Source organism: Vanacampus margaritifer, chromosome 1 (genome assembly GCF_051991255.1).
Source record: "Vanacampus margaritifer isolate UIUO_Vmar chromosome 1, RoL_Vmar_1.0, whole genome shotgun sequence".
In the NCBI taxonomy this organism is placed as follows: domain Eukaryota; kingdom Metazoa; phylum Chordata; class Actinopteri; order Syngnathiformes; family Syngnathidae; genus Vanacampus; species Vanacampus margaritifer.
Genome location: NC_135432.1, coordinates 47,183,331 through 47,209,174, shown reverse-complemented (window position 1 = coordinate 47,209,174; position 25,844 = coordinate 47,183,331). Strand labels below are relative to the sequence as shown.

Sequence of the window (25,844 nt, the reverse complement as noted above, 5' to 3'; positions counted from 1 at the left end):
CTCTCAGTTTGTTTCTACCTTATTCCGTTCTTCAGTAATCAACAATAGAAAATGGTTAGTTTCACCGAAATGCTCTGTTTTGAAACAAAAAGCGGAGAAAAAGAGCTTTTTGTGAAACGATGTTATTTCATGCACTCTAGTGAATTGTACACTTCTTTTTGTCCATGAATGATGCCACAAACACCTCAATAGTGCTTTACTTCTGTAAAACGCTTTCACCAACAATGAAAAAGTGTTTTTTGATTGCAAAATGCGTTTATTTCCATTCAACAGTGTAACAATTTGACAAAACAATTTCGCAAACTATTTACAAATGTGTGCAACTGTGGTACTACTTACAATTATGTGGATGTTTCAAATACAGTTTTTCCTTTTGTAACGCTCTCCTGCGTCCAAGGAGACGCCAGGACTCGCACACAGTTTACTTTCACTTTCGCATTGGACCGTTTTGCGTGCAAACGTTACACTTTCTTGGCGGCCTTTTTTTCCGGGGAATAAAAAGCAAGTAGCAGACTGTACACACTTCCTCCGATGAATATGCATTGGACTCGGGGCACTCTCCGTCGTCCGATCGAACGTCCGCCTGTGCGTGCTCGGTTGCGCTCCGCGTTACGACACCGTCATAGCCGCCGCATCAGCGGTTCCAATTTCGCCGTCAAGCTCGGATTCACCTTCATCATCATCGATGATGACCATCGTCGTCATCGATGTACTCTTTTAGCGTTGGTCGATGCCTTTTGTTTTGTAAGTGTAGAGCTGCTTGCAAACGCTCGCCATTGCCCGTTCCCTCCTCCATCTAACATCTTCTACTGCCGCGTCAATGCTTTCCAACCACGGAGTCACCATCATCTTCATCATCGATGATGATCATCGTCGTCAACAATGTGCTCTTTTAGCGATGCTTTTGGTCTTTGAAAAAAACGGCTCTGGCGTGAGCTCCTCGCGACCGGCCGCCATTTTTCCTTTGTTTTCCATTCTTGTCTCCTGCTCGACGCTCTAGCTCCGCCTCTACTGACGCCCACCCGATCTTGTCAAAAGAGAGTCATCGCTGCCCTCTAGGGGCCAAAAATAGTCATTAGGCTCACGAGACCTGCTTAAAACTTTCAGGACAGCTCCGCAAGCCTTCCCAGCACCCGTTTCAAAAAAAAAAATGAAATAAAAAATGGGTGGACGTCTTTTAACTCTTTTACTGCCAAAGAATAAATAAATGACGTTCTGCAAAAACCTACGGAGGAGCGCCAAAGACGTTAAAAGACGTCCTCCCATTTTTTTTTTTTTTTTTTGAAACTGGTGCTGGGAAGGCTTGCGGAGCTCTCCTGAAAGTTTTAAGCAGGTTTTTTGAGCCTAATGACTATTTTTGGTCCCTAGAGGGCAGCGATGACTCTCTTTTGACAAGATCGGGTGGGCGTCAGTAGAGGCGGAGCTAGAGCGTTGAGCAGGAGATCAGAATGGAAAACAAAGGAAAAATGGCGGCCGGTCGCGAGGAGCTAACGCCAGAGCCGTTTTTTTCAAAGACCAAAAGCATCGCTAAAAAAGCACATTGTTGATGACGATGATCATCATCGATGATGAAGATGATGGTGACTCCGTGGTTGGAAAGCATTGACGCGGCAGTAGAAGACGTTAGATGGAGCTAGATGGAGGAGGGAACGGGCAATGGCGAGCGTTTGCAAGCAGCTCTACACTTACAAGACAAAAGACATCGACCAACGCTAAAAGAGTACATTGATGACGATGATGATGAAGGTGAATCCGAGCTTGACGGCGAAATTGGAAGCGCTGACGCGGCGGCTATGACAGTGTCGTAACGCGGAGCGCAACCGAGCACGCACAGGCGGACGTTCGATCGGACGACGGAGAGTGCCCCGAGTCCAATGCATATTCATCGGAGGAAGTGTGTACAGTCTGCTACTTGCTTTTTATTCCCCAGAAAAAAAGGCCGTCAAGAAAGTGTAACGTTTGCACGCAAAACGGACCAATGTGAAAGTGAAAGTAAACTGTTGTGCGAGTCCTGGCGTCTCCTTGCACGCAGGAGAGCGTTACAAAAGGAAAAACTGTATTTGAAACATCCACATAATTGTAAGTAGTACCACAGTTGCACACATTTGTAAATAGTTTGCGAAATTGTTTTGTCAAATTGTTACACTGTTGAATGGAAATAAACGTATTTTGCAATCAAAAAACACTTTTTCATTGTTGGTGAAAGCGTTTTACAGAAGTAAAGCACTATTTAGGTGTTTGTGGCATCATTCATGGACAAAAAAGTGTACAATTCACTAGAGTGCATGAAATAACATCGTTTCACAAAAAGCTCTTTTTCTCCGTTTTTTGTTTCAAAAGAGAGAATTTCGGTGAAAGTAACCATTTTCTATTGTTGATTACTATTTTTCTGATGAAAGCTGAGAGTCCAATCTTTCATTTGGTAGTATGTGTGTTTCCATAGTCCAAACACAACATTTTCTGTGGACCTTGAAAGATCACTCAAAATGCTTAAATCGGCTGGCACTGGCGACAACCCGTTTTTGAAAACGTCTGGCAGTCAAAGAGTTAACGTCTTTGGCGCTCCTTCGTAGGTTTTTGCAGAACGTCATTTAACGTCTTTGGCAGTAAAAGAGTTAACAAATAATATTGTTTCAAAACTAATCACTTTGGAACGATCGACTAAACAAGGATGTCCCTTATCGCCTACGTTATTCATACTTGCCATAGAACCGTTGGCGATAGCAGTTAGAACACATGCTGGTATAGTAGGAATTAATCTAGGAGGGCTGGAACGTAAATTGTCATTGTATGCTGATGATGTGATTGTTTTCTTAACGAATCTGCCCAATAGTATTCCAAACCTCATTGATTGTATAGACATATTTCTGGCTATGACATTAATTATTCAAAATCATCAATATTGTTTTTAAACAAGGAAGAAAGGCCAAACCCAATTGTGAAAACTCCTTTTATTAACTCTTTTACTGCCAAAGACTTAAATGACGTTCTGCAAAAACCTACGGAGGAGCGCCAAAGACGTTAAAAGACGTCCACCCATTTTTTTATATATTTTTTTGAAACGGGTGCAGGGAAGCCTTGCGGAGCTGTGCTGAAAGTTTCAAGCAGGTCTAGTGAGCCTAATGACTATTTTTGGCCCCTAGAGGGCAGTGATGACTCTCTTTTGACAAGATCAGGTGGGCGTCAGCAGAAGACGTGAGGCGGGGCTAGAGTGTTGAGGGGACAATGGCTGAAGAAGCCATAATGGCGGTTGCAAGCAGCTCACGCTAGAGCCGTTTTTTTCAAAGACGAAAAGCATCGACCAACGATAAAGAGCACATTGATGACGACAATGATCAGTCAAAATGCTTAAATCGGCTGGCACTGGCGACATCCCGTTTCTGAAAACGTCTGGCAGTCAAAGAGTTAAAGACGTAGGTAAAAACAGGGTAGAAACACAAAAAACAGCTGTTCCACGGTTCAAAAACTCCTCAGAAAGCACTTTTTTCTTCTATTTTTCTCTTACAATTAGCAGTAGCTCCTTGCGGACATACTGCACACATTCGTCTCTCATCGTCAAGTATTGACCTTTTGCTCGTGATGACACAGCCCTCATGGGAACGCCCCCTACGAGACGCTGGACGGCAAAAGAGCCACTTCTCTGTATTGTAACCGTTGACTCTCGTACAGCGTAAAGTCCTTTATCTAATCGATTACCTTATAAAATGGTCATATGTGCGGTCGATTGTACAGACAGACAAAGAAGTAAACCAAATGTTGCTTTTTATCACATACCTACTAATGAAGACGAACAACGTTGATTGATAGCAACAATCAACAGAAAGGACTGGCAGCCCACAAAGTATTCACGGATTTGCAGCGACCATTTTTTGTGAGGTTAGTAGATAAATGTTCAAACATTTTACTGGTAAATGTACACTCTAACAAAGATTGTAACAGGTGTCAAATTGCGTATTTCAAATCACATTAAGGAGCCAGATAGTTAGTGTCCACTCCAACTGCACGAACACACAGCTTAGTTTTAAAATGCACCTTCAAAACTATAAAGTGCATTTGATTGTTTAATAATGGGGGATTTCGTCTTTGTGCTTGGAGTTTTTTGCTCTGGAGCCGGAGTCATATTCATGCAATTACTGCATAACTTGCCATTACAATAGTCATTTGTTCCATGCTACTAAACAGTAACATAACATCCTCACAGCGTTTTAATATAGAATGGACTGAATAAACATAAGTCAGCATTACGAGGTTTATTGTCCCCTGGTGTGAGCGTAGCATCTCGTCCCAGAGACCCAGCCAGCGACAAGCTTTTGAATCAGCCCCGGTGTAAGGAGAAGAGACGGCATTGGCTACATAATGATATAGGTCGTGCGCTGTGAATTCCGGCTAAGTCGGCGATTTGATTAACTTGGTAAAAACAGCAGGCAACAGAAGGAAAGGGGCTGTTTTCAAACTAGCAATCTCCAACTTAAAGTAAATATCGCGCTGTATGAGTCCCGACTAAATGTGCAACTTCGACTGACAGCCGAACTTTGGTTGAAGTAGTAGCTTTCATGGCTCTATGGGCAATAATAACTTTTAAAGTGTAAAATAACACTCGCTAAGTCACTAAGTCGCTCCGGGTCACGTCCACTTCCATTCAACCATCATTTCCTTCCGCCGTCCGACATAGGGCAGTCACGTGATCACGTGACGTCGGTGCAAATGGTCAATCAGGGAAAAAAGTAAGGTATACATTCATGCGCGCATTCGTCACGGCGTTATGTCGGCACGGGCCTTTCAAAATAAGAGTTCTCATAGATAGTTTAATCATTTTAAATGAATACAAATACATCAACATGAATTAGCAAGTTTTATCTTTTAACACGTTTTACACCATGTTAATCTGTTTTTTTTCCAATTAAGGTAATTTCTTAATGACTGTTTTTAATAACAGGCTCTTATTTTATGAGGGTGTAGATAAATCTGACCAGGGTTACACCTTAACATACATTTTTTGCATAGATAATTGAATCATTGTTTCATCTTTCTGCAAACAAACTTCGGAGGAAGAACAGACTATGCATTGAACCACTACACAGCTGGCCTCATTCTGGCTGGTGACAGGGAACTTCCACGACACTGTTTGCCAAAGGTATTGCTATGACTTGGGGGAAGGTCACCAAACCAGTTCAGAGGATAGCGCTCAAAGCAATGAGTTTATCATCTTGATGTATGTAAGTTGTAATACTTACGCTTATACGCTATCTCTATTGACAGATAAACTTTTACAAATACAAGGGCATTTTATCATTTGTAAATGTTAACAGAAACCACTGGAAGCTTCTGGTAATTGCAGTTCATGTACAGTATTTATTTCCAAAGACAGAAATCTATATGCAGTCTTTTTCATACCTGTCAAAATTAGATAGTTGTTTTAGTTTTTAATATTGGCAATGCTTGTGAAAAGCTTCTAGTAGTAGTAATAATACTCTGCTTCCCCAAAGTATATAAAAATGTATATGTTTATTTTCTAACCTTTCAGTACATAAATGCTGTTAATCAAACAGTATATCTGGTGGGTTTGCACCAGCATTGAGCAACACTGAAGCATCTGATTCCAACATCGCTGCCAAAAGATTCTGGTATTTATACTACACTTCCATGAATTCACCTCTTCAAACAGGAGCTATGGTCCTGACATACAGTATCTTAGTCTGTACCACAATCGAATCACCCTTGCATCTCATATTCAGTACCATAACTTTATCTTCAAATTATCTATCATAAACTAGTGATAGACAGATATGTTTTTTTTTTTTTCAGTGCCAATACCGAATCCGATTATTAGTGGCCAAGGAGGCTGATAACCGATATTTGGAGCCGATATTCATTTTCATAAAAAAAAAAAAAAAGGGTGGGGGGGGAGAAGATATTGGCGTCCACTCTTTTAAAAAATATAAATGGCAATCTTGATTTTGTTGTAATGTGTTTACAATTTTTCAGACTTGACCAAAAAAATTTTTTTTTCTTTTTTTTTTAAATCTTAGATAATAGACGTCCTTTTTAAATTTCTAACTAAATGTTCGGGGAACACCCAAGGTTATCAGTACGTCTTAAAAAGTTAAATGGAAACTTAAACAGGTAAATATAGTTTTCTACAAATTTAAAAATACCTGAAACCTTAAATTTTCATTCTTTTGAAAAAACAACAACAATAGTTCACAAAGTCCCCAAGGTCAGCAGCTTCTCTTATAAAGTTAACTGAAAATGTAAGTAAATAGTTCTCTGAGATTAAAATGGTTTTAGATTTTTTTAAAAGGCTGATGCTGATATTCGTGAAAATGGCCAATTTGTGAAGTATTTTTACAGTGTGAAAATTGTTGTTCTTGTGACCTTTATCAAACACAGTGAATACCTAATAATGAGGAGAACTTGCAATGGGAAGTCAGACTGGGTGGACATCAAATGGAAAGCAGGTTGTCTGTCCCATCCTACCCAGAAGGATGCCAATAGCTGCAACGTTATTGTTACCTTGGTAATTAATATCTACTTTGTCATTAAATATTGGATGGTCACCGGTTGTGTATTTGATTTATGTGGCTATATAATGAGTAACATACAAAAAAATAATCAGTTGCACTATATGTTGCCTTGTATAAACTGTATTTATGAATTATGCACCCTAAACCATTAGGTCAATCCCACAAGACAAGAAAAGCTGTTTGTGTTTCTGTCAGGGTTACATTTAAATCTTCCTCAAATGATGACCTCCTTGCTCTGCACATTTATTCACAAGTTTAGAAGGCGGAACAAAAGGCGGCACTAAACTCACAATGATAAAAAACAACACATGCATCTTGTGTGGGTGTAGCATTTCAATTGCAGCAAATAGTAAAGTGCTTATTCATGTGATAACTTATTATACAATTTTTCCAACATTCCCCCCTAATTATCAAATGAATAGCACATTTAAACATATTGTCAAACTTATGTTCGTAATCCATTATGTGCAATGTCCATTGTTTCTGTACTTAGTGTTCAATGTTAGTAATCCACCCAGCTGTCTCTCTTCTCCCTCAAGATGGCCCCAAAAATAATTAAAAAAAAGCCCCAAATTAGTCCGATCGCATCTTACCCTCCCGTTGGATTCAGGAGAGGGACTCGTCTCCTCGTGTGTCCCTTCCAACATTTCCTACACAATAATATGAAAGTAGTAAACATGGAAGAAGTCGCAAATAACTTAAACAAGTTTTTTTGTATTTATTACTCCTAACCTGGCAAAAAATATCCCCACAGCTCAGTTTGATAACACTCAAGTACGGAACTTACACTCAATGTTTAAGGAACCAGTCAAGGACACTGAGGCCCCGTCCAGATGGAAGCAACGCCGGCTTTGTTCCTCAAACAAATCTCGTACACACAGAAGCATTTCAAGACTTGCGTGTGTCCGAAAGAAGACGCAATACATTTGGTAATTTATATGCCCCTAATAATGATGATCCGGCCTTTTTCCATGATTTTTTTCTCTCAGCTGTTTGAATTAGCAGCAAACTCTACTATTATTATTGGAGGAGACTTTAACACAGTCTTAAATCCATTAATAGATCGTTCTAATAATACAACATGTATAAGGCGATTACAATCTACTAAAGTAATAGGGGAATATATGGATGATTTTGGCCTCGTCGACAGCTGGAGACTTAAAAACCCAAATACGAAGGAATTTACCTTATTTTCCGCTGTGCACCGGTCTTTTTCAAGAATAGATTTTTTTCTTACAAATAACTCTATTGCTGATAAAACTGTTACAAAAATACATTCTATTATTATTAGCGACCATGCACCAGTGTCCCTTTCCCTACAAATTGATTATACCTTTAATACCACCCCCGACATGGCGTTTTAACATCTCACTGCTAAACGACGCAGAGTTTGACAAAATTATAAGAAAAGAGTGGGCAGACTTTTTGGAAATAAATGACTCTCCAGACTTATCTCCATCTCTTCTCTGGGAAGCTGGGAAAGCAGTAATTAGAGGTAAAATTATATCATATTCATCTTATAAAAAGAAACAGGATCAAAAATTTGAAAAAGACTTGGAAGATAAAATTAAACAACTGACGGATGAGTACGCAATAAACCCAAATAACCAAATATGGACTGACTTACAAAATACAGTTAGACGATATGCTATCTAAAAAGACTGAGTTTATAATACAACAACTTTGATATAATAACAAATCAGGTAAATTTCTTGCAAACCAACCTCAACGCAATCGGGAAAAATCTCTAATAACGGCTATTAAAGGGACAACTGGTGAATGCATACAATCACCAGAAGAAATTAATAAAATTTGTTATAACTATTATCGCAACCTATACTCAGAAACTAAAAAGCCTAACCCTGAGCATATTGAGGCATTCCTCAGTAGCTTAAATATACCTCAGTTAACTACTGAATATAAAGATATGTTAGATGCACCACTTAATATAAACAAGTTGTACAGTGCTCTAGATCGATTAACTGGTCCTTCCTCTTTGCTGTTTTAAATTAATTTGGCTTTGGGAAGTCATTTATTCACTGGGTGTCAGTATTATATGATTCTCCTAAAACTACAGTTACTACTAATGGGATTATATCTCAGAGTTTTACTCTACAGAGAGGCACAAACAGGGATGCCCACTGTCCCCTTTATTATTTGCAATATTTATTGAGCCGCTTGCATTAGCTATACGCCAGGAAAGAAGGATTCAAGGAATTCACTCTGTGGTAGCAGAACATAAAATTGATCTATATGCCGATGATATTTTATTTAGAAAAGCCTGCTATTTCGTTAGGAGAAGTATTTAACTTAATAACTAAATTCTCACATTTATCAGATTATTCTATTAACTGGACAAAATCAACACTACTACCTATTACAGAAAATTCATGGAACCCTGCAAGCCAGGGCCCACACTACTCATTTCCTATAGGTAATTTAAAATATTTAGGCATGAAAAATCTCACCTAAATTAACTGATTTAATTCATTTAAACTTTACTCCACTTCTGGATAGCATTTATAGTGACTTGGAGCGCTAGAATAATCTTCCTATTTCTCTAATAGGACAAATAGCCAAGTTTTACCCAAAATAAAAATTCTCAATGATTCCATTTAAACCTACGGCTAACTGGTTCCGGTTGTTGGAGTCGGCCGTTACAAAATTTTACTGGAATAAAAAAAAAGCAAAGATTAGTCTATCTACTCTTCAGAAAAGTAAACCCAAAGGAGGTCTAGAGACACCAAATTTTATGCACTACTATATAGCTAACCAGCTACAATATATCGTTCTATGGGCACAACCCAATAGAGACACTAACTGTTGGCTGGAACTAGAACAGAAGGATTGTAATAACCTCAGACTTCTAGATTTACTCTTCATTACAACATCGATTAAGCGACATAATTGTTTTAAAAACCCAATGATTTCCGCCACCCTGACTGCCTGGTGGAAGGCACTAGAAATTACAAAAGCCCAAGTGGAGCCCTGCGGGCTTTCTCCCCTAGGGCATAACCCCGACTTTCAACTTAACAACAAATCATTTTATTTAGGAGTGTGGGAGCAGAAAGGAATTACACATCTCCACCATCTCTTCTCAGATAATATGTTTATATCATATACATCCTTGCTCCAAAAATACAAAATAAAAAAACTGAAATTTTTACATTATCTGCAAGTTAAAAGTATGATAAAGAAACAAATTCCAACACTTCGGGGTACGCTCCAACAGCCTGTTTTAGCTTAAGATATTACCAAGCTTTCTCTAACAACAACAAAAACTCTCAAAAATATAAAAGTTACTTTCGTATACTGATAAAATGTCTTTACCCATCTCGAAATGGGAAACAGACTTGTCTATAGCTCCGGAATCTGTCTTTTGGATTCAAGTATGTGAAAACGTATTTAAAATTACAATACACACAAATTTACAACTTATCCAATATAAAATTATTCATAGAACATACATTACTCAATAAATTATGACGAAAATGGGACTCTCAGACCAGTGTTTACAAAACACTACAGACACTTATTTTCATGCTTTATGGTTATGCACTCCGGTTATGTATTTCTGGACTAAAGTCTTAGAAAAACTTTCCGCTATCTTGGACTGTAGGATACCTTTATCTCCAAACTTGTGTTTGCTAGGTGACCTAACAACAACTGACTTACCACATAAACAATTTCAATCTACACTTGTAGCCCTTACTATCGCAAAAAAAACTATTCTTGTTAACTGGAAAAATAAACAAACTCTGAATATCGACCAATGGTCTAACCTCCTCATAAATCACATTTTAATGGAAAAAATATCTGCCTTAAATAAAAACCAAATATCAAAATTGATAGAAACATGGTCTACGTATATAGAATCTTTTAACCTAAATCTGGTTACTTAATTCTGCCTGTTAGCCACATCGCGATAACTTACATTGCTGTTTCTGTATTTGGCAATTTGTAACTAATGGTTGTGTTTTTATAGTTAGGAACCCAGTTGCTGCCAGCAGGGTCGAGCAGACTACATCAAACGACACCTTAATCACCAACTCCTCAAGATTCACCTCCAATGGGCACTAAGTGTTAATATTCGGATTTACTGCATGCCAGTGGGTTAATTCTATAGGTGCTGTCCCCCCGTGGCTGGGCGTGGGCGGTTCTGGTGGTGGGGGTAGCTGGGTGGGGGGTGTCTGGGGGCAGCTGGGGCTGGGTTGGGGTGGTCGTGGGGGGAGCGGGGGCTGTGGCGCTCCTGCTCCTGGGTTTGCTCTCCGGCCGGTGGCCCCTGCGGGGCCCGGAGATTGTCCCTTGGCGCTGCCGTGGCCTGGGGGGCCCTGAGGTGTTGCGCTTGCTCTGTCCTGGCAGGAATCCTCCCCTCTTTGGTGGAGATTTTCATGCATGCCAGATCCACCACACCAATATCTATCGAAACTCAAACACAATCTGCTTCTTCCTCTGGTCGTTGAATCGGTGGAGGCTGGTGTCTGTGGATCTCACTCTGCTTCGTCTGTCCTTCCTTCCTCAGTCTCTCCTTTGGTCTCTTGAGGTCTCCCTGATTTGTTGGAATTTAGATGTTTCTGGGGTTGGTGAAGGACTCTGGTTGGTGGCCCGGTGGGTGGTGTCTGGTCGGTGCTGGATTTCACTTTCCTTTCTTTTCTTTGGTCCTTCCTCGGGTCTCCTGACGGCCTCACGACTCTGGCTGTTCGGTTTAGGTGAACGGTATGGGATTTTTGAATAGGTTTTAGGTGAACTAATGAATACACACTCACAAGCACGCACATACACATACTCACCCAGATACAAAATAAAATAAAAAAAAAATATATTTTTTTTTTTTTTTTTGAGAAATGATGATCAAATCGGGAAAATTACCGAATGAACAATACTGAGCTCTCCAGAAAAAGATGAGACGCAGAGGACGTTTAACGGCTGTAATGTATATGCCAAATCTGGAGTGATGCTGTTGCGCAGCCATGGGGAGTTAACGGAAAGCGTAGAAAAAGAAGAATCAGCAAAGAAGACAAACACTTTTTTAAAAACTTTATTGCAATCTACAGAACAAACATGGCTTTGCATGTATCGAAACAACATGAAGAAGACGGACACAGGAGAAGTGACAATGACGGGTGATTCAAGTACAACATCGCTTGTTGAACGTGGTAATAAAGAAGCAAAATATTTAGCTGCAAAAGAATAAGCAAGCTGAGGCAGCGCAAAACGACTACAACACTCCGCCATTGTTGTTGACAGACTGACGGTTTGCGCGCAGTCACGTGAGAATTGGAGCATACGTCATCAAACTACGACAATGCGTCTTCATCGAGTTTAGACCTCGTCACAAAAATGCGATAGGATCTATTTGTGATAAGCAATGCACAATAAAACTACCACTAACTAACGTCTCGGCACTCTGGGCATGTGCATATCTCTAGCTTCCATTCCGCCTTTCGCCAGACGGTTCGCAAATCTGCAAAAACTCGCTAAGTTTCGTTCAATCCCTTTAAGGTGAGTGATGAACGCTATTTTGAGTTAAACAGAAGTTAAAATTTGATAAATAACAAACATACTGCAGCAACTTAATTTTCTGACGTACATGAAATGTTTTTAATATTTTGTACCAGTCAAGAACAACAAATACAATGGATGGTTGATGGTGTGGAGACAGAGTTTACTCCTACTGCCACGGCCAATTAACTTTTTGGAGTCGGTCATACGTGTCGGCAGCATAGAATCAGATTGCAATTGCTGTAATGTCTTATTGTGTGGATGCAATCAATGATGTCATATATTGAATCTGCAAATCAAAACATTATACTCTATCACCAATATAAAATAAAATGCAAAATATTAATAAATTGGGAAAACTTTGATCCGATTGATGTAAAGTATATTATAAATAAGTACTTTGTACTTTATTATGCATTGACACCGTCTTGTTACTCCACTTGATATTTCTCTAAAAATGCATGATATGATTGATGCATATAAATATGGAATATTTCTTACAGGGAACATGCCCATGAACCCTCTTAGAGTGGTTGTGTCGTTCTCAACTTTTTTTTTAAAATCTTTCTGACCAGTTTTAATGCGTGAATATTGTTATTTAAGAATCAGTGTGCGCGTCATGACACTGATAAGATGCGTTATACAGCACAGTGCTTTCACAATCTTTACTCAGACAAGGCACATTTCTCATAAAAAAATTCATGGCGTACCACTTAGCATAATAATTCATTAACAGTGGCTACACAGGTTCAATATGTAACTTCTGTCATCAAGTTGAAGTGAATTTGACTTTTATGGGGTATATGCCACGGAGGAGGCTGGACTTCCGACTTCCGTAAGTCAGACACCTATACTGTTTCCGTGTGTTGGGTGTCCGTTCTCTGAAGCGCTTTGGAAGCGCTTTGGAGAACGGAGAAACCCTGGCCTACACACTCACACCTATCAACGGGAATGTGCAATTGAGGGGCACAAGGGTGAAAGTGCAATTATAGGCGTAGGTGTCTGAGTTACAGAAGTTGGAAGTCCGTGGCATCTATCCCATACCTGCTACTATATGCGGTGGTTGACATAAATACATTTAAAAAAAATACCTTCTGAAAATATCAAATACATATATATTCATCCTAGTAATTGACATTGGATTATTTTCCACTGGAAAACCTGATGATTTCTCACCGCACACTTGTTAGAAATCACAGGGTTAACAGATGAGTCATTTTAAACATTTTTTTTTTTTGTTATCAAATGACTTCTTTTTTTAAACCCGTCACAGGCGCCTGTCTATAAAAATTGGACTATTTCGGTGGAACTGTCAAATTTGTCTTGTGAAATGTCTATTCATCTGATTACATATTTTCCATAGACGAAGGAGGATTGTGAAGACGAAACGGTCCCGACCGCAGACCATGATTTAGAGGTAATTGGTGAGGTAAGCAATCCATGTATTTGTGTAACAGTAGTGTCAGATTAAAATGTAAGGATCCGCTATACTTTGTTATACACTGTATTCGACACTTATGTTACTTCTACTTTATGAATTCATGTCTCTATATGCTTGGTACTTTTAGGACTCCTGTCCAATTTGTGGAGATGTATTTCCTGCGGAAATTGTTGCATACCATGCAAGTTCATGTGGTGACAGGTATGACAGACATGAATTCAGAGATATCAAAACTGCATGAGAATATGCACAAAATACTACAATTTATTTATTACCTCTAATGGTGTTCGGAATTTAAAGTGTAAATTTCTTAATGTAAATTGACAGGTACATTTTTTTAATATAAATGTTTACATAATTTGACATGACCACTGTGCATTTCTTTTGTTGGATGATACAAGTGTGATACTCAAACTGTATAATTATTCTTATTTATTTTTTTACTATGTGTGTTAAAACATGTGTTTATTCATTTGTTTTCAAGATTTCCATGTGGTAGCTCCACTTCATATTTGCATAGTGACCACATGACTCAAAGCAGCACTGGTGCATCAGTTGTCTCTGTCTGCTCATCACTTGATATAACATCAACAGCTACCCTGTCAACAGACAATACCCTGTTACAGTCCAGACCTAATGAAATGGATGACTTGGGTTAGTATTTGTCTGTTTTTTTGTTTGTTTTTTAATGAATAATGATGTTTGATGAAAGTAAAAAAAACAAAAACAATCACATTGAAAGGTGTTGAAATGCATCTTCTGTTTCAATTTAATTATAACTGTTTTGATTTAGTTATAACTATTTAGAATTGGACATAATTGCTTTGATTTATTTAGTATAGTGCTGTGTGAGAATTCAAATGATGTCAGGGGGTGATCTCTTTTCGCATTCCTGAGAACGTGATTCTGGGGCAAGCGAATGTGTTAATTAGATCCCTTTGTTTTACAACTAGGCGACAGGATGTCTGCCTCTCTCTTAAAAACAACTCAACTCTGTTATCTGATCTCCTGTTTAACATCATGTGACACTGGGAGGTGAGCCAAGAGAGAGGAGGGACTTTGGAGGACAAAGGATTTTAGCAAAGAGCGGGGGAGGGAACGGCACAGATGAGAACCAACATGGCGCGGCATGGCGGCTCTTATCTGTCGACAAGCTTGTGACAATAAAACCTTAAGGAAATGCCTGAATTCACTGATCTCATTGTATGTTTTGATAATCAACATCATGAACATTGGAAAAGTAAGTAATCATCTTACTTCAGTGTTAAATGTCAATATTCATAACAGGGCTGTAAAATTTTTCCATCTCACCAAAAATTGAATTACAATTTTTGAGTTATTCTGCAAATTGGTTTTAGGCACAATTTGTAGAGTAGTGAATATTGTGCAATTAATTATTTTTCAATTACTAAGGTGGAGAACTGTTTTTTTTTTTTCTTCTTTTATTTTTTGTTACTACAGCATGGCAAAACGTAGTGGATCCAGAAGTAGCAGCTGACCAGTACAGAAGGCAGTGTCTGCAGACCAAAGAAGATGAGCCATACCTAAAAATAATAATAGACATTGGAGAAGACGTAATTGACCAGGAAGCCAGAATCCTCAATTTTTACAAGACTCCCAATGTAGATTGGGCCAAACCATTCCAAGCTTAACTAAAAAGTCCTGTAAACAAACCTCTACTCAAACATGTAGCATTGTATCCGTAACGTGATTTGCTTTTATACATTTGCAGGGGCGCAGATAAGTAGCATGTTAGTACGCATGAGCACCATTACAATAATGCAGTCCATGTGAAATCTGTCATTGTACTTTTCCACACTAGGAACACATCAAGCCAGCCTAAATACAAAGTCAAGTCAACTGCCACAACGATGGCTTCCGAAAGTAAAATACATAGGTGAATGTTCCATGTGAGGTCTTGTTAAACTTACCTTTTTTTTATTTTATTTTGAAGTTCACACTTGCATAGCTTTCTAGGAACAACCGCTGTGACATCTGGCTTGAGTAGCCTACCTCCCTGCTAACGGATGCATTTGCATGGAGATGCTGCTGAAGGCGTTGTACAAGTGCGGCCAGAAGGACAATTATCTTCTCATCACTGTACTGTGGCTACGATAGTCATTCAAAATATGTAATGACGCGAAAGTGGTCAGTGGTGCAAAAAGTAGTGGATAACTAGTAAACCAACACGTGCCACCTTTTATTTGAACTGGCAGTGCCACTAAATTAGGTTAAATCCACTGACTTGTATATATTACTGGCTAGCCGGTAGCTACACGCCCAAGCAAGCCACAAGTCAGCTATCTTACCCCTCCTATCCCGCGAGCAGACTACTGTATAAGACAGTGACTTCTCTGGGCAAAGGATGACGAAGCATAATTAACAGATGCTTGATAAGCCATTTAATCAAGCAATTTTTAGCACTGATCTCATAATAAAGCAGACAATGTGAAGGTAGGCACACGTACTACCGCCACAAGAACTCATTCCTGCCGACATCCATCAAACTGCTTAACAACCGACATTAACCCAGTGCAATAAGATATTTGTGTATATGGGTGTGTGCAGTCCTCATGTATGTACTTCACTACACATGTACACTTCTGTGAAGACTTCTGGGAAGTCTTCTACTTACTGCACTTCTTATTTATTTAATTTTAATTTTATCTCTTTCTATTCTGTTGTTTTCTCTTTACTGTAAACTGCAGCTGGACGGAGTCCAGGAAAAAGTTCCCCACGGGGAAAATAAAAGTATATCGTATTGTATTGTATCGTACAATGGCGAAATGGTCTCGTCTTCTGACACAACTATAATGTTTTTGTTTTCACTGTAAATTTGGGTGTTGCATAATCTGAAAAACACAATAAAAGTAGCCTAAAATTACCACTTGGTCTAGATTTGTCTTGGGGGCGGCAAGCCTCAGTGGTAGGGCTTGGCAATATGGCCCAAAATTCATATCATGGTATAAACTGCATCCCTTCACGGTAAAGGGTATATATCACGTTAGAGAATTATTATTATTATATATTTTTTTAAATAAATAATTTGTTTACTGGTTTACGTAGTCTTTTATAGAAGCTGAATGTATTAAAATAACAATGTAAGAATAAATTTACTTTGGATAACAACATTTATTGTGCAAATCTCCAATCAAAATTAAGTCAACTCTCTGGTGCAAAATAGTGCAAACAAAAAATATCGCTTATATTTTAAATGAAAACAGTACAACTGGCGTAGAGCAAGTATTATTTTGGAGAACACAAAGGCAATGCTCAAGTGGCCATTGTAACCAAAGCAAGTCTAGGTTTTATATAACACACAGAGACTGAATAGTTGCAAATAGTGATGGAAAATGAGGCTTCATGAACCACTTGTGATTTTATTTATTTTTTTACTCCTTGAGGACAAGCGGTTAAAAAAAATGGATGGATTGAGATGGTCCACTTGGTTTAAAGGTAATGGCTAGTGAAAAAAAGGGTTGTATGGTGTGTGATCATTAAATATGTATTCTGATATACGTATGTTCCTCACAGAAAATGAGCCAAAGCCAGTGAGTTTCAGTTTGAAAAATTAATTCATTGTATCATTTTTCTTTTAATAAAAAATTAAAACGGGTCCCACAGACCCAAACACCACACAAGGGTGAATTACGTGGCCCTGTTGAGTGCTGTTGAGAGTCTTCTGCCCAGATTTAGTTATAACTGTTTTGATTTAGCTATAACTTTTAGTTTAGTCATAACTGTTTTAATTTACTTATTTCCTCAGTCGAACTTTTATCTGTGGATGTGTCTTTGTAAGTGCTGTCGCAATTTCTGCTCATGTCGTCATGTCTGAAGGACCTCGTCTGTTTCTACATCAATGGGCCAGTGTCTGTGGTTGAAGTCAATGTGTATTGGATGATATGCTGTAAAAGTCTTATCTACTTCCGGCTGTCGTCATGTGTATTGAACTCATGGCTGGGGGCTGTTTCCTGGGGTTTTTGGAATACTGCTTTTCAAGATAGTATAAGAATCCTGTGAGTCCGCTGTAACTACACACTTGCGAGAGGACTGCAGCCATTTGTCTGTAAACTTGCTTGTGTCCGGAATATTCTGTAAAATAAATCCTTCGAAGGACCTGTTCACCGATCTCCAGTCTGTATTCAGAAAATCAACATTCTCTCTACCCGAACAACAACGAACACGCGGAAGACAAAGATAGTCTTCTAACACTGCCGCTGCTCTCTTTTTCTCCCTCCTCTCTGGCTTGGAGAGGGAGATAGGTGTCAATTAATGGATTGGATGCTGCTGTAATGATTCTGCACCAACTGACCGAGACCAGATCTGAGGCAGGCCATCACCTGGGTGTTGTTGCTATGGAGATTTTTGCATTGACCAACCGGGCCTGGTTTGGATGAGGACCCACTTCCCTGATGGCGTGTTCTTGCAGTGTTTCAATTCATTAAATGGACTCTTGCACTATTAACATTCTTTAGCACCACATACTGTGTAAATTGTTGTCCACTTGGCATCCATTGCAGCCTGGTCATCCTAGAAGGGGATTTCCACATTTGCGGCCCCCTTCTCAAGGTTTCTCATTGTATCCTAATAGGATTTGAGTTTTTCTTTGCCCTCTTGTGGTTAAGATCAGGGGATGTGGTTAATATTTGTTAACTGTGGGTGTGTGAAGCCCGTCGAATAAATTAACTAGACTTGTACCACATTAATGTGCTTGTCAAATAACTTTGAACATTCCAACATTTACATTTTAGCAGTGATGTTTTATTGATACTGCTGACATATTTTCAGTGATCACAAAGTCATTTTACTAGGGCGCTAGTCTACAAAACTCTTAATTGTATTCATGTTTCATTCTTTTGGTTGGGGTTCAGTTTGATTTTAATTGTGATTCGATCATTCGATTATATCGATTTAAATGCTCCCACATTGATTCAGTTAGAGAATACACATACAAGTAAATATAGACAATTTAGAAATATGTAGCCCTGTCTTGTGAAAATGAGGAACATCACATTAAAAAAAAAAAATCTGCAAATAAAAAAGTGCACACAATTGTGCTTATTGTTGCCGTCCTGTGATAAGGTTGTTCTTGGTAACTGCAATAAAAAAAAAATGTACACTTAACTTTTTTGTGCATGTGAAATGCTTAAGTAAAAAACATGACAGCTCTGTATTGAAAAAGTGACCTTAAATGTAATATTTCTTTACTTACAGTGAAATAAAGTACTGCAATATTGCATTGAATAGAGATTTTTACCCACACCTTTTACACACATTTCGTTGAACTAAACGCGGGCCTGTTTTACTGCAGTCTCTTGCTGTTTTTTTTCTGCCTGGCCCCCTGCTTGGAGTGGAGGCTAGGTGGCGATGATGTAATGTCAAGTTGTTGCTGGATGGATTCTGCACTGACGGGCTGGGACAACATCTGAAATGGACCAGTTACCCATAGGTGTTTGTATGGAGGAATCTGCATCAACAAGTCATGAGGGAGCACCACTTTTAACAAGGAGTCTACCTGTGGCAATTCATCTGATTAAATTGACTGCTGATTTAATGAACATTATGCAACACACTATTACATATTGAGTGTTGTTTGCTCATCGTCCATTGCAGTCGGATCTATCTGTAAGGTGGCTCCTTCTATCTGTAGTCCCTTCTCAAGGTTTCTTGTTTTTATACCAAATGTGGTTTTGAGTTTTTTTCTTGCCGGCTTGGAGGATTTAGATCAGGGGATGTCACCAATCTTTAACAACTGTAAAGCCCTTTCAGACTTGTATTTTGATGAAAGGTTATACAAATAAATTTGACTTGACTTCACACTTGGAACTGATATAGTATTAATTCATATTTAGCACACATTGATGACAAATTTGGACAATTCTGAATATGAGTTTTTTTGTTTTTCCATGCACAGTTGGGGGTTTAGATTAGTTGATGTCACTCATCTTTGTCAACTCTGTCAAGCCCTTTAGGACATTTTTGTCATGAAGGCCTACACAAATACATTTAACTTAATTGTACACTTGTAACTGTTGTTATATGTTTTCACTATTGTTAAGACCATTAAACTCAGCACCATTTATCTTGGTAAACAACACGTTGCCACAACAACATACGGCAAGCACCCACAGATTCAAGTCAATCGAATAAAATGTGTGGGAGTGCTTTAAAATGTAACCCCTATCTAATGGGTAAGAAATGTACAAAATTTTAACCAAACTAATGGTGGACTTCCTGTTAATTTACTGGGTAAGAAATGTGGCAAAATTTTAAACAAAGTAATGGTGGACTCCCTGTTAATTTAGTATATGGCTCCAAAAAACTCATTTTGTAGGTTTTGGGCTGTTTTATATGCCTCCAATAAGATTAAAACATGTATTCATTTTAGACAGTAGGTGGTGCCACCACTGTGAGGAAAAATGTGTTTGTGGATGTCTTCAGGCCTGAACTCTCAGATGTGTAAAATTTTGAGAAGATAGTATCATCTGGGTCGTGTTGAAGCAGCTTTTATTTTATTCAACTGGATTCCTTCAAAGGGCTCTTCTACGCTTGGGGGCGCTATAGAGCCCCGTTGTTATAGCAAGATCGAAGTAAAACGTATCATAGTTTAATTATAAAACATTAACAGCAGTACTGCTTTTATTATCCAAAGAGAGCATAAAAAAAATATTAATTAAAAAAAAAAGTACATATGTATGGATAGGACTGATGCCACTGAACATTTTGAGCTTTGGAAAGTAAAACAAATTCATAAATGACGTAGTTATCACACTTACAAAGAGTATCCAAATTATGGACAAAATACCTTATGTGTCGTGGTTTTTTTTTGTTGTTGACCCATGGGCTAGGCAGCGTTATTTATAACTGAATATTGTCATAGAGATACCCTCAGGTCATGACTATAAACATACATGTGAAGTTTGGGATTTTTTGGAGCATTTATCAAGGAGTTATTACGTATTTTGTCGTTCATGGAAAAGTAAATGTGAAACAAAAAAATATAATGCCATGTCTTGACATGGTCCAGGCCAAGTTTGAAGTCAATCGGATCAAACGTGTGGGAGAAATGGGCAGCAGAATGCCCCCTGTAAATGTGCAAAAATTGGCAAAAAACGGACATTCAAAAATTCGTAACTCACTTCCTGTTCATTTAAGCATATGGGTCCAGAGACTTTTATGTAGGTCTTGGGCTCCCTCATATACCAATTTTTTTTTTCGTAGATCTTGCTTAAACATACAAGCGGGGCTGCTTCGTTAAAGATTTCTAGGGGGCGCTAGTAAGTCGTTTTTGTAAAAATCACACAATACACTATAAAATATTGCCCATTTTGCCAGGCCAGATATGTGTGCCAAGTTTCATGAGTTTCTGTGTATGTTTAGGCCCCTTAAAATCGGCATTGTTTTCTTGGCGAACAGTGCGTAGCCCCGCCCACAGTGATTCACAAAAAGTCGCAAACCTTGTGTTGTAATATCATGAATGCCTAAACACTCTTCTGAGCAAATATACTTCTCTACACATGTATACTTCTGGGAAGTCTTCTACTTATTGCTGCACTTCTTATTTAATTTAAATTTTATCTCTTTGTATTCTGTTGTTTTTTTCTTTACTGTAAACTGCAGCTGGACGGAGTCCAGGAAAAAGTTCCCCACGGGGAAAATAAAAGTATATCGTATCGTATCGTATGAGGTAAATTCAGTTAACGTGATTGGAGAAAAACGTCGAAGAAAAACACGTTTTAAATTTTTTTGCCATTAGGTGGCGCCATCGGGTACAATGAAATATAAGTTTATAGATGTCTCCAGGACTGTAATCAAATATTCCGATCACGTACTTTTTCACGAATATCGGCCGATCGTGATCGGTGACCGATCGATTGGAGCATCCCTAGTTTATATAGCGGATTGGGTACATTTACGATACGATACGATACGATACGATCCGATCCGATATACTTTTATTTTCCCCGTGGGGAACTTTTTCCTGGACTCCGTCCAGCTGCACTTTACAGTAAAGAGAAAACAACAGAATAGAAAGAGATAAAATTACAATTAAATAAATAAGAAGTGCAGCAATAAGTAGAAGACTTCCCAGAAGTCTTCACAGAAGTATACATGTGTAGAGAAGTACATTGCACACACCCATATACACACACACACACTCATATATATATATATATATATATATATATATATATATATATATATATATATATATATATATATATATATATATATATATATATATATATATACACACACACATGAGTATGTACACAACATTGCACTATATATCTTATTGCACTTAATAATGTCGGTTTTTAAGCAGTTTGATGGATGTCGGCAGGAATGAGTTTTTGTAGCGGTTCAGCCTGGTTCTGGGGGCCCTGAATCTCCTGCCGGAAGGCAGTAGCTGGAACTCATGATGCAGAATGTGAGTCGGGTCATTAACAATTTTCTGTGCAAGTCCGGTGACGGACCGCTCATAAAGCATCAGTAGGGAAGGATGATTCCTGACCCCATGATCTTCATTTCATGGCAGTCCGCACCATTCCGGCAATCTGTGACCTTGACTGAACAGTCAGGTTGCCGTACCAGGCCGCAATGCCGTATCTGATGATACTTTCCAATGCAGCCCGGTAGAACAACAGCATGATCCTCTGCTCCACTCCATAGACCCTAAGTAATTTAGATGGGTTTTGTTTGTTATTTTGACCTGGGCTAACCCTGAAGCAGAACTGCATTGTGAATTACATCCTGTATTGTTTATTTCTGCATGTGTACATCAGAACTTTACTGTGTGGTCTCATTTTATGTTGCATCTGCCAATCCATAGACTAGGCCGTTACATCATGGATGTCTATACTTAAGGTGTGAGGAGAACAGGAACCTTTCGCCCTATCGTTTTATTTCAGTTCTTTGGAAGTGCTTAAAAAACTTCCGCTCAAGGTCAGACAAAGCCAGCTTTACATCTGCATGAGTTGAGGGTATCCCTCAATGTAAAAGCATTAATTGGCATCTTGGCTACTTCCTCTTCTCTTCTTCGGTTGAAGAGGATAAATTCATTAATGCCGCTTTTCGGCTCTGTTGGTGTTTTCATAAGTGTAACTTTTGCAAGTTGTCCCCAGTACTTCCTACTTGGGTCTTTGAGTTTACTCAGACTCTAGGACGCATCTGTACTCGCTGCTGCACTCGCTCGTGACTTCTAACTATTTTGTTGACATTGTTGCAATATGACAGGCGGAAAAAGAGCTAACGAGACTGAGGAGATCAAATCTTCTAATGCAAAACTCAAAGAAATGGTCATCAAAATAATTCGAGCCACTTCTGCAGAAAATTCAGCAGGTGAAGAAAGAGACACAAGAAAAAGATCGACGCATTGTCGCTTTGGAACAAAAAGTGGATTATTTGGAACAGAATATTCGTATCAACGATGTGATGGTTACAGGTATCCAGATTAAACCGCTCCGCGGCCCTCCGGCAAGAGCTGCGGCAAGTGCAGTTGATTCTGACCAAGCTTCAGCGAACGAGACTGTGGAACAGCAAGTAAAAACTCAATTTAGAGATTTGGAATTAATTGTGGATCTAGCGCACATTCAGATGTGCTTTTCGCTTCCAACTGGGGGGACACGACCATCGGCAGTTCTGGTCAGGTTTTTTGACATGAGGAAAAAGATTGCTCTTTTGAGAGATTGCTACAAGCTTAAAGGTAAACATGTCTACGTCAACTAAAATCACACAAAACGAAATGCTGACATTGCCAGAAGGATGCGCCAATTGAGAAAGAATGGATTTATTTATTAACGCATGGACAAAAGGCTTGGATCTTCATTCAAACAAAAGAAGACTCACCTTCTCAGAAGAAAATGCGGATCCTAAAAAGTGGAAAAATTGGCGGAGTTTGAGAGACAATAACTGCAATCAGTAACTCACATCATTAAATTGTGGATTAGGTCTTACCCAAATGAAATTATTGTAACATATTACTAATTAATCCTTAACTGGAGCTGTGTAAATATAGCATATGATTACTTACTGACACTGCCAAAGTTAACTCTTGTTTATACACCTGGGCCGGGTTGTTCCAAACTCGGTTATATCTTTAACCACTGGTTAAGTAGATTTAACTAGGGGTGGGGATCTTTGAATGTCTCACAGTTCGATTCCGATTTTTGGGTCTGTTATTCGATTCAGAATCGATTTTCGATTAGGGACGATTTTTGCTTCAAAATGATTTGATTGACAATTATTTTTGTTTCAATCTATAGATGTGCAAGGAATTGTAATGATCTACTCTAGCACTTTTATCACTCAAAGGAACGGCTCCACGTTGAAAAAAAAAACTTTTATTGGAATAACTTGATCGTGACTTTTTCCTTCTACTCTCTAATGTGGCTACAACTTAACAGTGTATTAGACCATGTGGAACCACACTGCCCCTCAGTGGCCAAACCGGTAAAGGAATATAAGAGTTTGTGTGAATGGGGGTGAAATACAGGATGTGTGATGCAAGTGGGGGTTGCAGGAATGGAATGTTTCAGAACAAAGGATGCTAATTGCAAGGAGAGATGCAGAGCCGCGATAAGCTCAAAGTATGTTGTAAATCACATTTGTTTTACACCGGGGGGGAAAAGTACAAAACAGGAGAAGCCATCCAGTGACGTTGCGGATGAAGATCGTCCAATGAAAAGCAAGCTAAAGTTAAACTGCAGAAAACACGTAGCCAATAGAATAATGTCAGGACGCCTTTGTTTCTGTGTCATTTAAATACTGTGTAGTATAACTATTCACTGGGGCAACTCGGAAGAGACTACGTCGGCTGCTTGAGACAGAGACGTATAGAATTGTATTGATAGGGACCCGGGACCCCAGCTGTTTTGTATTAGATTTGAGTGTTAGGAATAAATCCACTCGTGTGTGAAAATGCCGGCTTCCTGATACCTTTCTATTGCAGAACGAGCACGCTATTGTTGGATGGGTGATAGTTTGGTAAGGTCACAAATTGGAGTCAGATTATTAACTTGAGTTTATATTAATATAGAAATTAATTCCAACAATTTATGGTGACCCCGACGTGATGCAAGAGAGGTAAAAAGAAGTCCGGGGCTTCGAGAAAAAACACAAGAGTCTGGGACTCGGGGATCTGGGATCCACGTCCACACCAGGTGACGACCTGATAAAGAAGCCATACCTCCGACCGTCTTTTCTCTTGGGCCCACAGTCAAATAAGGTAAGCAGATTCCTTTTCAAATTCTGCACATTGGCAACGCTAAATTATAAGAGGAAGGAGGAGCGGAACGGCGTAAAAGTGTAACAGTGTGGACGTTAGTAGGGTTTAAAATCTGGGATTTACCTACTAGAATAGTTTGGAACTATTCGTGGTTAGATACGGTTTAAAATCTGGGATTTACGTATCGATACGGTTTAAAATCTGGGATTTACGTATCAGTGTGGAAGCGGTGTGAATGTAAAAACTAAAATTGGACTGCAAGAGAAGTGATTAGGACACGCGCGAGTGGATTTAAGGAGGGCAGATAAGAGAAAGTGTGATAATGGTCTCGGGTCCGCTGAAGTCTGGTCGGAGATTAATGGTCATTACGCTAAGCTGGAATCACAGTTGATTAGTGGAATAGAAAGTAAGAGAATTAAGAAGGATAGAGAACGGTGTCAGAAGTTGTTTCGGAAATTAAAGAAGGATGAATTGTTTCGCGGAGAACCTGGAACATGGGATATGTCGAAGTTAGCGCGGCAGTTACAGGAAAAGGAGAGCAGAATGTTGGCAAATATTCAAGATATGGAGGAGGAACAGAGCCGAGTCGGATGGCGAAAGCATCATAAACTTGGAAAAGAAGTTAAAGATGTAGAGAATGATAGACGGGGCATTCACCAATTGGCGACTATTGCGACTGCGCTGGCAGCGATAAGAGAGGAAAAGAGGGAGGATGAAGTGAAGAAAGAGGATGAAGTGATTGATAAGGGAGAAAAGGCGGAATGTTTTAGAGGCATTTATCCACAGTTGCCGAGCTCGGGACAGTATGTATTTGCGCCCCCGCCGTATCCGACGGCGTCAGTGATGGCCCCCGTAGTCACTTTGGGGGGCAGAATGGTTTTAGATGTGGAAGATGACGGTTCACGGATGACGCCAGCAACAATACAGTTGATCGAACAGGCTGTGAATAATGAGAGAAAAAGGCTGCGGGGGGGTGAGTCGCCCGTGCGCACGTCAGGGGCGGTGTTAGCAGGAGACGGGGGCACCACTAGTGCAGGGAATAAGAGGACTCCGAAGCTGATAAGGGAGGAGGCATCGGGGAAGTTGTTTGATGGACATAAGGTGCAGACTGAGGAAAGAGAGATGTTAGAGAAAATGGTGACAGGGACAC

General features: G+C 39.2%; 1 protein-coding gene across 14 annotated transcripts in view; it reads left to right on the top strand.

The window, feature by feature from the left end:
- The window catches only part of commd8 (COMM domain containing 8), a 29,763-nt gene extending 11,594 nt beyond the window's left edge, over window positions 1–18,169 (top strand). For 10 of the 14 annotated variants that reach the window (XR_013293553.1, XR_013293531.1, XR_013293499.1 and 7 more), the window contains 3 exons: window positions 13,390–13,455; window positions 13,595–13,668; window positions 13,952–18,169. The gene's annotated coding sequence lies outside the window, so the exon portion shown is untranslated. The remainder of the gene's footprint in view (window positions 1–13,389; window positions 13,456–13,594; window positions 13,669–13,951) is intronic. The other 4 variants (XR_013293519.1, XR_013293511.1, XR_013293515.1 and 1 more) reach the window with 4 other exon arrangements.
- The last annotated feature ends 7,675 nt before the right edge of the window (window positions 18,170–25,844 follow it).